At 50.4% G+C, this 14482-nt stretch overlaps 1 long non-coding RNA gene across 1 annotated transcript; it reads left to right on the top strand.

Moving 5' to 3' along the window:
- Window positions 1-254: 254 nt before the first annotated feature.
- Window positions 255-9082, top strand: LOC311528692. The gene is made up of 2 exons (XR_014713670.1): window positions 255-1905; window positions 6609-9082. It is a non-coding gene; the product is annotated as an uncharacterized lncRNA (long non-coding RNA).
- The last annotated feature ends 5400 nt before the right edge of the window (window positions 9083-14482 follow it).

Here is a 14482-nt window from a genome sequence, read left to right as displayed (position 1 = left end):
GCAAATACTCACCAACAACCACATACCACACAACAGAACCACTAACCCAGGAACCTATCCTTGCAACAAAGCCCGTTGCCAACTGTGCCCACATATCTATTCAGGGGACACCATCCCAGGGCCTAATCACATCAGCCACACTATCAGAGGCTCGTTCACCTGCACATCCGCCAACGTGATATATGCCATCATGTGCCAGCAATGCCCCTCTGCCATGTACATTGGTCAAACTGGACAGTCTCTACGTAAAAGAATAAATGGACACAAATCAGATGTCAAGAATTATAACATTCATAAACCAGTCGGAGAACACTTCAATCTCTCTGGTCACGCAATCACTGACATGAAGGTCGCTATCTTAAAACAAGAAAACTTCAAATCCAGACTCCAGCGAGAAACTGCTGAATTGGAATTCATTTGCAAATTGGATACTATTAATTTAGGCTTAAATAGAGACTGGGAGTGGCTAAGTCATTATGCAAGGTAGCCTATTTCCCCTTGTTTTTTCCTACCCACCCCCCTCCAGATGTTCTGGTTTAAATTGGATTTAAACTTGGAGAGTGGTCAGTTTGGATGAGCTATTACCAGCAGGAGAGTGAGTTTGTGTGTGTATGCGGGTGGGGGGGTGAGAAAACCTGGATTTGTGCTGGAAATGGCCCACCTTGATTATCATGCACATTGTAGGGAGATTTCAGAGTAACAGCCGTGTTAGTCTGTATTCACAAAAAGAAAAGGAGTACTTGTGGCACCTTAGAGACTAACCAATTTATTTGAGCACGAGCTTTCGTGAGCTACAGCTCACTTCATCAGATGCATATCGTGGAAACTGCAGCAGACTTTATATATACACAGAGAATATGAACCAATACCTCCTCCCACCCCACTGTCCTGTTGGTAATAGCTTATCTAAAGTGATCATCAGGTGAGCCATTTCCAGCACAAATCCAGGTTTTCTCACCCTCCACCCCCCCACACAAATTCACTCTCCTGCTGGTGATAGCCCATCCAAAGTGACAACTCTTTACACTGTTGGGAACACTGGGGCATGGCCACTAGGTAACTCGAGGGGATGGAAGACCACAAGTGTCGATGAAGCCCCCTCGCACTAGGCCCCTGTGTCCTTGGCCCCCCCCCCTCCTGCCTGGAGGCACTCACAGCAGCTCTGTGTGCTAGGCCCAAGTGTCCTTGGCCCCCCTGCCTGGAGGCACACACAGCAGTTATGCTGAGAATCTGCAACAGTATGTTGCAGAGTCAGACTGCCTGAAACTAAGCAAGGCCAAACAGGGGAGATATGGAAGAACAATGCTGAATAAAGCAGCTTTATGTATAGTTTAACAAATGATACAGAGAATCAGGGAACTAGCTGGGAACTGGATTGGCTGGCTATATGGATACTTGGAGCAGCTTGCTATTGGATAAGTATGCTGGAAAAAAGGATGTATAAAAGCCTGTGTAACTTCCTGCTCTGTTGTACAGGATTTGAGATTCAAATCTCCCTGTACCTTTTTGAAGCTTCAAATAAACTTTTCTGCTTCTCCACCCCGTTGTGATTATTGGGTGTAGCACACCGGGTAACGAACCAACTCAAGCTGTTGTTCAGCCTCTCGGCACTGGGTGCCGGCAACAGCTTTTGGCGTCCCTGGGTGGGCCCGAGGCTGCAATTTAGCCTTGCCCGGACCCCTCCTGGAGGTCGAGGATTGCGGCGAGAACCGACGCCCAGCGCGCACCGGTGAGTTCATCGGGGGCCTCGGAGGAGACGCGATTTGATCGACCCCAGAGGGCACAACGGTGCAACGCACTCATATAGTGGAGAAGCTGTTGTGGACCACGGTGAAGAACCGGTCCCTTGGACGTGGGGGAGGAGCAGCTGCAGGGCCACGGTGAAGAACCGGTCCCTTGGATCAGGTAGGATCCTTTTAAAATCCGGATTATATGCTCTGTTGGAACCTGGGGACGCCCAGAGTTACCCTGTAGGTATGGGACAGGGACAGAGCTCAGAGGTTAGGGCACGGTGTACGCCCCTAGAGTGCATTCTAGCAAACTGGAAGGTATTTGGTGCGGATCCGATGACTAAGAGCCAATTAAAACGATTCTGTACAGTTGACTGGCCTCAATATCAACTCGAGGACCAGGAGTGGTGGCCACCAGGAGGGTCAATTAATTACAACACGATCCTTCAGTTACTCCTGTTCTGTCAGAGAACAAGGAAATGGAATGAACATATGTATGCGCATTTGTTTCTGGCTTTATGTACTCAACCAGATATTTTACAGTGCTGTAATCTGACTCCAACTGGTTTGGTAGCAGCTAATGTTAGTCCCCAGACCCCCACCCCCACTGTAATGACAGAGCCGGTGTCCCCTTCGGCCCCTACACCCACACCTTGTAAGTCCCCAATGGTTGGCCTATACCCCTTAATCACTGAAACTAAAGTCGCCCGGTCTGGATCAGACAGGCGTCCTGCCACAACTATGCAGGTTTATACTCATGTGCCCTTTAATCCTGTGGATTTGGCTGCTTTCAAAGCACAGGCAGGAGAGTTTTCCACCAACCCAAGCAGGTTTATATCAGTCTTTGAGGGGTGCCTCAGTAGTCACAAGCCGGACTGGGATGATTGTAACGTCCTCCTGCGAACCCTATTGTCTGAGGTTGAAAGACAACAGGTTGTGTCCAAGGCAAGGGAGGAGGCACAGAGACGGTACGACCGGGATCGTATTAATGTCCCTGACCCGGATGCACAAGTCCCCCGACCAGACCCCAGGTGGGATCCAAATGATCATGGGGATATGACCCGCCTTACCTCCTATAAGGAGTTGCTTTTGCATGGACTCCGTCACTCGGCTGTCCGACATAATAATTGGGCAAAGCCATATGAAGTAATGCAGGATTTAAAAGAAAGCCCAGGGGCCTTTCTACAGCGTATTCGGGACACCATTCGACAGAACACTAATGCAGACCCCGATGATCAGGCAACTGAGTCAATTATTAAGGGAATTTTTACGAGCAGAGCAGCCCCTGATATTAAGAGAAAGTTACAGAAAAAGGAGGATTTAATGGGTATGACCATGGCACAAATTTTAGAGACTGCAAACCGAGCTTATAGTCTGAGAGAGACAGAGAAGGAGAGAAAGCAAGTGAGATTGATGGTAACAGCGGTACAGGCCGGCACTAAGAGAAGTGGCCGGGGAGGAAGGGGCCGTGGACGCGACCGTCCGGGCCTGCAGGAGAGACGACTGGGTCGCAACCAGTGTGCCCTGTGTCGACAGGAGGGACACTGGAAAAATGAGTGCCCAAAGAGGAAAGAAAAGGGGGGTGCCCCTATGATGGCGATGGTGGAGCAGGAATAGGGGTGTCAGGGGAGACGGACCACCCTACCCCCGGAACCCCGAGTAAAGATGCGGGTGGGAAGCTCAGAAATAGATTTTTTAGTGGACTCTGGAGCGGCCCGAACTGCCGTAAATCAGCCTCTTCAGTTGCCAGTAGCAGATTCCCTTACTGTGGTGGGAGCCACAGGCAGGGACACCAAGTGCCCAGTGTATGCCCCAGCGGAATGTGCTTTGGGAGACAGGACTATATCCCACAAGCTGGTATACCTCCCTGAGTGTCCAACCCCTCTGCTGGGACGGGATCTACTTTGTCGCCTCGGTGCCACCCTGCATTTTACTGAGGACGAAATAACCCTTACCTTACCCCCTGAGAATGCCTGGATCATGACCCTTGCAGTTGAGCCCTCAGCCATGCAAGCCCCAGAATGGAGCCCGTGGGAAGACCAGGTGTACCCCCTCGTGTGGGCATCAGGGATTCCAGGAAAGGCCACCCACCAGACCCCTATTACTATTCAGCTCATACCAGGGAAAGGCCCAGTGCAAGTAAAACAGTATCCAATCAAGAGGGAAGCCAGAGAAGGTTTACAGGAAACTATAGATCGATTCCTAATGTATGGTATTCTCCGGGAATGTCAGTCAGCCTGGAACACTCCCATTCTACCCGTACAGAAGCCTGATGGCACGTATCGGCTGGTACAGGACCTAAGGGCAGTCAATGAACGGGTTAAGACTCTGCACCCTCTTGTCCCTAACCCGTACACCTTATTGGCTTCTATAGGGGGACAGTATACCCATTTTTCAGTCCTTGATCTGAAAGATGCTTTCTTTACCATCCCAGTTGCCACCCCATCACAGGAGATCTTCTCCTTCGAGTGGGAGGACCGAAAAAGGGTTAAAAAGCAACTTTGCTGGACAGTGTTGGCCCAGGGATTTAAAAACTCTCCCACCCTTTTTGGCCAGGCTCTGGCCAGGGACCTACAGGAGTGGGATAATGAGGAGGCTCTCCTTCTGCAGTATTTAGATGATTTGTTAATTGCCACTGTGGGCCAAAAACCCTGTCTTAAAGCCACCGTGAGCCTCCTGAATTTTATTGGACTTCGGGGATATCGTGTAGCACGGAGTAAGGCTCAAATTGCCCTCCCAGAGGTACGGTACCTCGGGTTTCACATACGGCAAGGGGAGCGTCAGCTTTCAAGCGAAAGAAAGGAAGCTATCTGTCAAGTTCCTACCCCAAGTAACCGTAAGCGGCTCAGGGCATTTCTGGGTATGGCAGGCTTTTGCAGGATATGGATCCCAGAGTTCGGACTGTGGGCTAAACCCCTGTACGACTGTGTAAAAGGAGCAGATCATGACCCCTTCTATTGGACCCCAGAGGCTGACAGGGCATTTAAAATCCTGAAAAGAAAATTGATGGAAGCCCCAGCTCTGGGCCTGCCAGATCTCTCTAAGCCGTTTCAGTTGTATGTACATGAACGAAGGGGGGTGGCGCTAGGAGTGCTTACACAGCTGTTAGGAGCATGGAAGCGTCCTGTGGCTTATTTTTCTAAGCAATTGGATCAGGTTGCAAAGGGTTGGCCGGCATGTTTACGGGCGGTCCAGCTACTGCCCTAGTGCTTGAGGAAGCCGAGAAGCTAACATTGGGAGGGGTTATGCAAATCTATACTCCCCATATGGTCCGAGCCTTATTGGATGCAAAGGGAGGGCTTTGGCTCACCCAGGCTCGGATTGCTCGGTACCAGGCTAAGCTGTTAGAGAACTCTGAAGTCACCCTACAGCCTTGCCCCTCCCTTAACCCAGCCACTCTCTTGCCAGAAACAGAGGAACAGAAACATGACTGTTTAGAGATCATAGATGCCCAGTACTCCAGCCGTCCGGATTTAAAGGATGTACCCCTCCCAAATGCAGATTATGAGTGGTACACGGATGGTAGCAGTACTGTAATAGATGGGCAAAGGAGGGCGGGTTATGCTGTTGTGACCCTCCATGACACTGTGGAAGCTGAAGGTTTGCCTGCTGGGACCTCTGCCCAGCTTGCCGAACTAATAGCCCTGACCCGTGCACTTGAACTGTCAAAAGGAAAGCGGGTCAACATTTTTACTGATTCAAAGTATGCTTTTGGTGTGCTGCATGCTCATGCTGGCCTATGGAAGCAAAGGGGAATGCTGACAGCCCAAGGCTCCCCAGTCAAGTACGGGCCCCAAATCCTCCAGCTCCTAGAAGCTGTACAACTCCCCTCGGAAGTGGCGGTGGTACACTGTAAAGCCCATCAAAGGGAGGATCAAGATGTGGCCAGAGGTAACGCCCGGGCAGATAGAGAGGCTAAGCATGCTGGCACCCTGCCATCCCCTCAGGCTGAGAACGCCCATATGCATGCCCTTATCCCATCAGTAGGGGAGCTTCCAACCCCTCAGTACTCTGGGGAGGAGAGACAGCTAACTGACAAACTCAGTCTCCGGGAAAAGGAGGGATGGCTCCATTCCCCAGAAGGGAAGGTCCTCTTACCAAAGGGCCTAATCCGGCCAGTGCTGCAGAAACTACATCAAACCACTCATGCTGGCAGGGAAGCACTTATCCAGCTACTGGGAAAATACTTTATCACTTCCGGACTCCGACCCCTGGCTGCCCAGGTACAAGCGGACTGTTTAGTCTGCCAAAAGAATAACCCCCGACCGGGACATCCTGTGCCACCAGCTGCCCTAGAACCCACTCCGGGCCCCGGACAAGTGTGGCAAATAGACTTTACTGAGTTTCCCCGGACTCAAGGGTTCAAATATCTCCTTGTTATAGTGGATCGGTTCAGCGGATGGCCAGAAGCCTTCCCATGCCGTAACTGCACTGCCAGGACAGTGGCTCTCAAGTTTGTTAAGAAGATCGTTCCTCGCTTTGTACTCCCCCTGTGGATGGAATCTGACAACGGGACACACTTCACGTCAAAAATCATTCAAAGCATCTCACATGCCTTACGGATCCCCTGGAACTCCATACGCCCTGGAGACCGCAAGCCAGTGGGGTAGTGGAGCGTACCAATCAGACCCTTAAACGGCATCTCTCAAAAGTGTGCCAAGAAGCCTCACTGCGATGGCCTGATGCTTTGCCCCTCGTCCTACTCCGTACCCGCGTTCTCCCAAAGGGTAGATTAGGGCTCAGTCCCTTTGAAATTATGTTTGGAAGGGCATGGCCCATGAATGGCACCCCGGTTCTGTCAGGGGAATGGGAGTTGGGTAATGTTTTTTTGTCACAGTATATGTGTTCCCTGTCTGCTGTTCTCTTGTCTCTTCACAGGTATACCAAGGATTCCCAGCCTCTCCCCTTGGACTCTCCTGTTCACTCCTTACAGCCCGGTGACTCTGTGCTTGTTCGCACCTGGAAAGACGAGCCTCTCCAGGAAAAGTGGAAAGGACCCTATACCGTCCTGCTGATCTCCCATACAGCGGCAAAGATCGAGGGATACAAGATACATCACTCTCGTCTGAAGGCAGTAACCGCCCCCTCGTCAGCAGAACAGTGGACCGTCCAACCTGCTGACTCCTCATCTAGTGACGATCTCGGGCTAAAGCTACTGTTTAAAAGACACAAATAGCGGGCACCTTAATGCTAAAATGGGCCCACCCAGGTACTGGAGACCCTGGGTTGGGAAGACTCTGGTAATAATTAATTGGGTAACATTGTTATTCTTTGTATTGGTATTTCCAAATTGTGCATATCGGGAGCATAACTCCTTTGTTTTGCTTGCGCACCATGTTGCTACTTTAACAAACCAGACTGATTGCTGGGTATGTGCTCCAACTCCACTGTCCCCAAAACGGGAATGCCCCTTGACATGCTGCCCTTGACCCTAGCAGAATTAGCCGCCACCAAAGAGCTGGAAAGAACGGACTCACCGTTCTGGAATAAGACCTCTTTACAGCAAGCCACCTATCAGGACCAGGAGTATTCAGTTGCAGTACTCACTGAGGGAGTGTTATGTTTTACCCGAAACCAATCTGATCCCTATGGGCGTCCTGTGGGAAAGAGCTCCTGTGTTATTACACAGTGGGCTGATGGGTATTGGATAAAGACCAACAGGGGAGGCCAACGGTGTGGGTGTAATGGTTCCTCCCCTTTTAGGGAAACACTTACAAATAATCTTACCACAAAAAAGGGGTTTGGAAATTTAACTTGCCATCCAGTTAATATCTCCAATGTAGCAAGCCAATGGTGGGTTTGTAGTGGTCCCTATGGCGAGTGTAATTTGAACGGCACAATTAGAAATGCCCACACTTGTACCCAATCAGGAGGATGGGATGCCCCCCTAAGGGCATATGAACTGTTTGGAAAAGCAGCCTTAAATATCCCAGGAATCCCCTTAAGAAACAGTCCTTATTGGGCCCTACAGGGTCACTATTTTGTATGTGGCCGAAAGGCTTACAAGGTGTTGCCAGCCAACTGGACAGGTAGCTGTTATATAGCTCATGGAGTTCCTCATCTTTCCATAACTGCCACACTGCCCAAAGGAAAGATTAGAAATGCCCGAGACACCTCTGTTGAGTCACGAGAAAAGACCCTGCGGCGACTGACTAAGGCATTGGCGGACAATATGAAGAATCCCTTCACAACCGAGAAGCTGGTAGGGTGCTCTGTACTGGGAATAGCACCACTGTTTACCGGGCCAGCCCTGGCATGCATAGGCCGCTATACTGTAAGGCTGCCGATGGTACTTGAGAAAGTGGCCTTAGAGTTAGAGGACTCGGTTAGTGATTTAGGGTCAGCAGTAAAAACATTAAATAAAGAGGTACAGCAGCTCAGGACGTTTTCCCTCCAAAACAGGCTGGCTTTGGACTATCTCTTGGCATCCCAAGGAGGGGTTTGTGCCCTTATCGGGCCCCGATGTTGTGTATATGTAAATGATAGCAGTTATGAGATCTATGAAAAGGTGGTACAGGCTGAAGCCCATGCCCGAGCCGGAGCACAGGTTGCCTATACTGCCCCAGAGAACGATTGGTTGCAAACCTTGTTTTCAGGCTGGGGTTTGTCGTCTTGGCGGTTTATTTAGCCTGCTATTGAAATTTCTCTTTCCTGTATTGCTTGTATTACTGGTATTATGCTGTGCGGTATCATGTGTCAGGGCCCTTTTGCAAAAGTTAATAAGTCATTCTCTTCAGGGCTATCACAAAGTGCTTATGCAAAGTCATATTGTAAAGAAATAAGTAGCCCAAGTGAGAAAACTCAGAGCCAAGGCTGTTGAGTGTTCTCAAAGGGGGGAGTTGTTGGGAACACTGGGGCATGGCCACTAGGTAACTCGAGGGGATGGAAGACCACGAGTGTTGATGAAGCCCCCTCGCACTAGGCCCCTGTGTCCTTGGCCCCCCCCCCTCCTGCCTGGAGGCACTCACAGCAGCTCTGTGTGCTAGGCCCAAGTGTCCTTGGCCCCCCTGCCTGGAGGCACACACAGCAGTTATGCTGAGAATCTGCAACAGTATGTTGCAGAGTCAGACTGCCTGAAACTAAGCAAGGCCAAACAGGGGAGATATGGAAGAACAATGCTGAATAAAGCAGCTTTATGTATAGTTTAACAAATGATACAGAGAATCAGGGAACTAGCTGGGAACTGGATTGGCTGGCTGTATGGATACTTGGAGCAGCTTGCTATTGGATAAGTATGCTGGAAAAAAGGATGTATAAAAGCCTGTGTAACTTCCTGCTCTGTTGTACAGGATTTGAGATTCAAATCTCCCTGTACCTTTTTGAAGCTTCAAATAAACTTTTCTGCTTCTCCACCCCGTTGTGATTATTGGGTGTAGCACACTGGGTAACGAACCAACTCAAGCTGTTGTTCAGCCTCTCGGCACTGGGTGCCGGCAACAACACAATGTGCATGACAATCAAGTTGGGCTATTTCCTGCACAAATCCAGGTTTTCTCACATCCCGCCACCCCCATACACACACAAACTCACTCTCCTGCTGGTAAGAGCTCATCCAAACTGACCACTCTTCAAGTTTAAATCCAAGTTAAACCAGAACATCTGGGGGGGGGGGGGGTAGGAAAAAACAAGAGGAAACAGGCCCGTTGCCAATTGTGCCCACATATCTATTCAGGGGACACCATCACAGGGCCTAATCACATCAGCCACACTATCAGAGGCTCGTTCACCTGCACATCCACCAATGTGATATATGCCATCATGTGCCAGCAATGCCCCTCTGCCATGTACATTGGTCAAACTGGACAGTCTCTACGTAAAAGAATAAATGGACACAAATCAGATGTCAAGAATTATAACATTCATAAACCAGTCGGAGAACACTTCAATCTCTCTGGTCACGCAATCACAGACATGAAGGTCGCTATCTTAAAACAAAAAAACTTCAAATCCAGACTCCAGTGATAAACTGCTGAATTGGAATTCATTTGCAAATTGGATACTATTAATTTAGGCTTAAATAGAGACTTGGAGTGGCTAAGTCATTATGCAAGGTAGCCTATTTCCTCTTGTTTTTTCCTACCCCGCCCCCCCCCCCGCAGATATTCTGGTTTAACTTGGATTTAAACTTGGAGAGTGGTCAGTTTGGATGAGCTATTACCAGCAGGAGAGTGAGTTTGTGTGTGTATGGGGGGGGGGGGTGAGAGAACCTGGATTTGTGCTGGAAATGGCCCAACTTGATGATCATTTTAGATAAGCTATTACCAGCAGGACAGTGGGGTGGGAGGAGGTATTGGTTCATATTCTCTGTGTGTATATAAAGTCTGCTGCAGTTCCCACGGTATGCATCCGATGAAGTGAGCTGTAGCTCACGAAAGCTCGTGCTCAAATAAATGGGTGAGTCTCTAAGGTGCCACAAGTCCTCCTGTTCTTTTTCCAGGGAGGAAAGTCACCTGGCGTCACCGCCTCCTGACTCGGAGTCTCAGAGCCTTCAGCACCCCTGCTTCACGTCAGCAAGTCCCCCTGAGCTGGACACCCAAGGGCGACTTGTCGGCCCCCAGGGAGCCATGTCCCCCCCCCCTTCCCCCGAGTGGCTCCCCCCCAGCACTGTGGAAGCCGGGGGGTTGTTACAGGGCAGCCAACAGGCAGGCGCAGGCCAAAGCGGGGCCCCCCGCTGCTTTCCAGCAGACCCTGAAATCTTTGGATTGTTTCATGACGAGCAGGATCGTTCCTGGTTTTTATTGTTTTCTCCGGAGTCTGGACCTTGACGGTGCCTCGGCCGAGGCGTCGGGGCCGGAGAGGAAGGAACGGGCTCCCCGCCCCCCAGCGGCCGCCCCGGGAGCCCAGCCCGGGGTCGCGCGGTGGCTGACGGGAGTAGTCCCCAGACAGCGAGTTCCCGCGGGGGCCGATGGGAAATCGGCCGCGAGACGCGGGCGCGCACGGCGCAGGCGCGCTACGGCTCGGTCCCGACAGCGCCGGCGGCCCGTGAGGCCCGGATCCGGGGGGTTCAGCCGGCGTGCGCGGGAGCGGGGGGAGGAGCCCGGCCGGGCCTGGCAGCGCCGCCCCTCCGCCACGTAGCCGCGCGCCGGCCGCGAAAGGGGGCCGGGGTCGAGGCCGCCCTGATCCGGCGGCGGGAGCGGGGCCAGCCACGGGGGGGGCCGCAGCATAAAACCAGCGGCTTTGAATTCCCGACCCCCCCCCACACCCAGAGACCCACAGAGAGACCCCCCCACACCCCCGACACACAGAGACCGAGACCCCCCCCCACACAGAGACCCTGAGACAGAGACCCCCCCACACCCCCGACACACAGAGACCGAGACCCCCCCACACACAGAGACCCTGAGACAGAGACCCCCCCACACACAGACCCAGAGACCCCCCCACACACAGAGACCCAGAGACAGACCCCCCCCACACACACCCCACACAGACCCAGAGACAGAGACACCCCCACACACAGAGACCCTGAGACAGAGACCCCCCCACACACACACCCCACACAGACCCAGAGACACCCCCACACACAGAGACCCTGAGACAGAGACCCCCCCACACATCCCCCCACACAGACCCAGAGACCCCCCACACACACCCCCACACAGACCCAGAGACACCCCCCCCACACACAGAGACCCAGAGACCCCCCACACACAGAGACCCAGAGACAGAGACCCCCCCACACACACCCCCCACAGAGACCCAGAGACCCCCACACACACACCCCCACACAGACCCAGAGACACCCCCCCACACACACAGACCCAGAGACAGAGACACCCCCCCACACACACAGACCCAGAGACCCCCCACACACAGAGACCCAGAGACAGAGACCCCCCACACACACACAGAGACCCAGAGACCCCCACACACACACCCCCACACAGACCCAGAGACACCCCCCCACACACACAGACCCAGAGACAGAGACACCCCCCCACACACACAGAGACCCAGAGACCCCACACACACAGAGACCCAGAGACAGAGACCCCCACACACACACACCCCACACAGAGACAGAGACCCCCCACACACACCCCCCACACAGACCCAGAGACAGAGACACCCCCACACACACCCCCACACAGACCCAGAGACACCCCCCCACACACACAGACCCAGAGACAGAGACACCCCCCCACACACACAGAGACACAGAGACCCCCCAGAGACAGAGACCCCCACACACACAGAGACAGAGACACCCCCACACCCCCCACACACAGAGACCCGCCCACACCCCCCACACCCAGAGACCCAGAGAGAGAGATCCCCCCACACACACAGAGACACAGACCCAGAGACCCCCCCCACACACAGACCCAGAGACAGAGACACCCCCCTACACACACAGAGACCTACACACACAGAGACCCCCCACACACACAGAGACCCGCACACATGTCCTGTGAACCGGGAGTTCTCGGCTATTTCTTAAACCACGGGCAATTAGCAGCAAGATTTGAGGAGTCCTTGAACTAGTTAATATCCAAGAATAACAATTACTGCAACCCAATCAAGTAATTTTCATAGTGTGTGTACATATAGACACACACACACACATATATTGGGGCTGTCAAGCGATTAAAAAAAATCACGATTAACTGTGCGGTTGTACAACAATAGAATACCATTTACTTTAAATATTTGGCATGCTTACATTTTCAAATATATTAATTTTAATTACAACACAATACGAAGTGTACAGTCCTCAATTTATATTTATTTTTGATTACAAATATTTGCTCTGTAAAAAACAAAAAAATTGTAAAGATTCTTAAACCTTGGGCCCAGCGCTTTGCTGTTTTTAGAAATCTCACATTGGTACCTTCTTTGCGTTTTGTCAAATCTGCTGTGAAAGTGTTCTTAAAAGGAATATGTGCTGGGTCATCTTCCAAGACTGCAGTAACATGAAACATATGCAGAATGCAGGTAAAATAGAGCAGGAGACCTACAATTCTCCCCCCAAGGAGTACAGTCACAAATTTAATTGATGTCTTATTTTTTTAACGAGCATCATCAGCATGGAAATATGTCCTCTGGAATGGTGGCCGAAGCATGAAGGGGCATACGAATGTTTAGCATATCTGGCATATCTTGCAACGCCGGCTACAAAAGTGCCATGGGAACGCCTGTTCTCACTTTCAGGTGACATTGTAAATAAGAAGCAGGCAACAGTATCTCCTGTCAGTTGTAAACAAACTTTTGTCTTAGCGATTGGCAGAATAAGAAGTAGGACTGAGTGGACTTGTAGGCGCTAAAGTTTTAAACTGTTTTGTTTTTGAGTGCAGTGATGCAATCAGAAAAAACCCAACTGCATTTGTTACACTTTCACAAGAAAGAGTTTGCACTTCAGTACTTGTATGAGGTGAATTGAAAAATACTATTTTTTTTGTTTTATCATTTTTACAGAGCATATATTTGTAATAAAAAAATAATAATATAAAGTGAGCACTCTGCACTTTGTGTTCTGTGTTGTAATTGAAATCAGTATTGAAAATGGATCAAAAAATATATAATAAATTGCAACTGGTATTCTATTGTTATAAGCGTGATTAATCGCGATTGATTTTTTTGAGTTAATCGTGTGAGAGAACTGTGATTGACAGCCTTAACGTACATATATAAAATAATACCAAATCCTCAGAACACCAATATAATGGGGAAACTAATTCTTACCTTAAAATGACAAGTGATTTTATGTACTCATGTGGCACTTGTTGGCATTGCCCTAGCAACAAAGCTATTGAAACAGAAAAGCAGGCAGGGTGCGGCAGTGAGGCTGATGCCTAGCAGGGCTACCGGGGGGAAAAAAAATCTTTTCATTTTGCCTGTGCTCCTAAGAGGTTGAAAGTTACCTAAACCCCAAAGCATAAAAGTGGGAGTGGGGGCAGGTGCTTTGAAACTTCCATTCCCAGGATCGCCATGGCACATGGGTCATGAGAGACAGAGTCTACAGGCGCCAGGGCAGGGCTTGCAACTAAACTCCCATGTTTCCCTCAGGATTTTCAAACTACACTGGACCCTCACTAGAATGTGGGATTTGGGATCCATGCCAAATCCCGCATTCTAGCGGGTACTGCGTTACAGTGGGGACCGCGTTACAATGAAAGTTAATGACGGTTACTAAATTTGGGATCCGCAACCACGTTCTATCAGAATTTGTGTTCTATAGACGCGTGTTCTAGCGAGGGTCCGGTGTATAACTTTCAGGTTCTCGTCTCTGTCAACTCAGGCTATGTCTACCCTATAGCACTTACAGCGGCACAGCTGCAGTGGGCTAGCCCCTTGTTCTGTGTTTGGGAGTGGCGGGGATTCCTTCATGGTCTTTTTCCTCTTTCAGGTGCTTTCAAGGGTCATCATGGTGCACCTTGGTAAGTGCAGACAGGGCTTGTTAAGGGTTGCGTGCACACCATGTTGTACTGACAGACCCCAGTTTCTGCATCCCTCTAAATCAATCGCAGTTAGTGGAGAATGTGCAGCTTCACCGCTGAACTCTCTTAAGGGTTGGTAGAGCAAATCTGTCATCTTTATTGTAAATAAATTGCTGTAAGACCTCAATGTCCTGGCAAGGTACAGACTTCGATTCCATCATAAAGAATAATCTATTGTTGCTGCGTAAGGGCAGGTTACAGCAGTTTTCTTGATTTTTAAATGAAACCAAGCTTTTGTCTAAGGCCTTTGGAATTTTTTGGCTCGACGTCTATACGCATCTGTTTATAATCAAATCGATTGTGACACCTGTTGAT

Source organism: Lepidochelys olivacea, assembly GCF_965140295.1.
Source record: "Lepidochelys olivacea isolate rLepOli2 genome assembly, chromosome: 11".
NCBI classification, from domain to species: Eukaryota; Metazoa; Chordata; order Testudines; family Cheloniidae; genus Lepidochelys; species Lepidochelys olivacea.
Note: the sequence above shows the minus strand (reverse complement) of the source record. Positions and strands in the feature narration are given on the sequence as shown.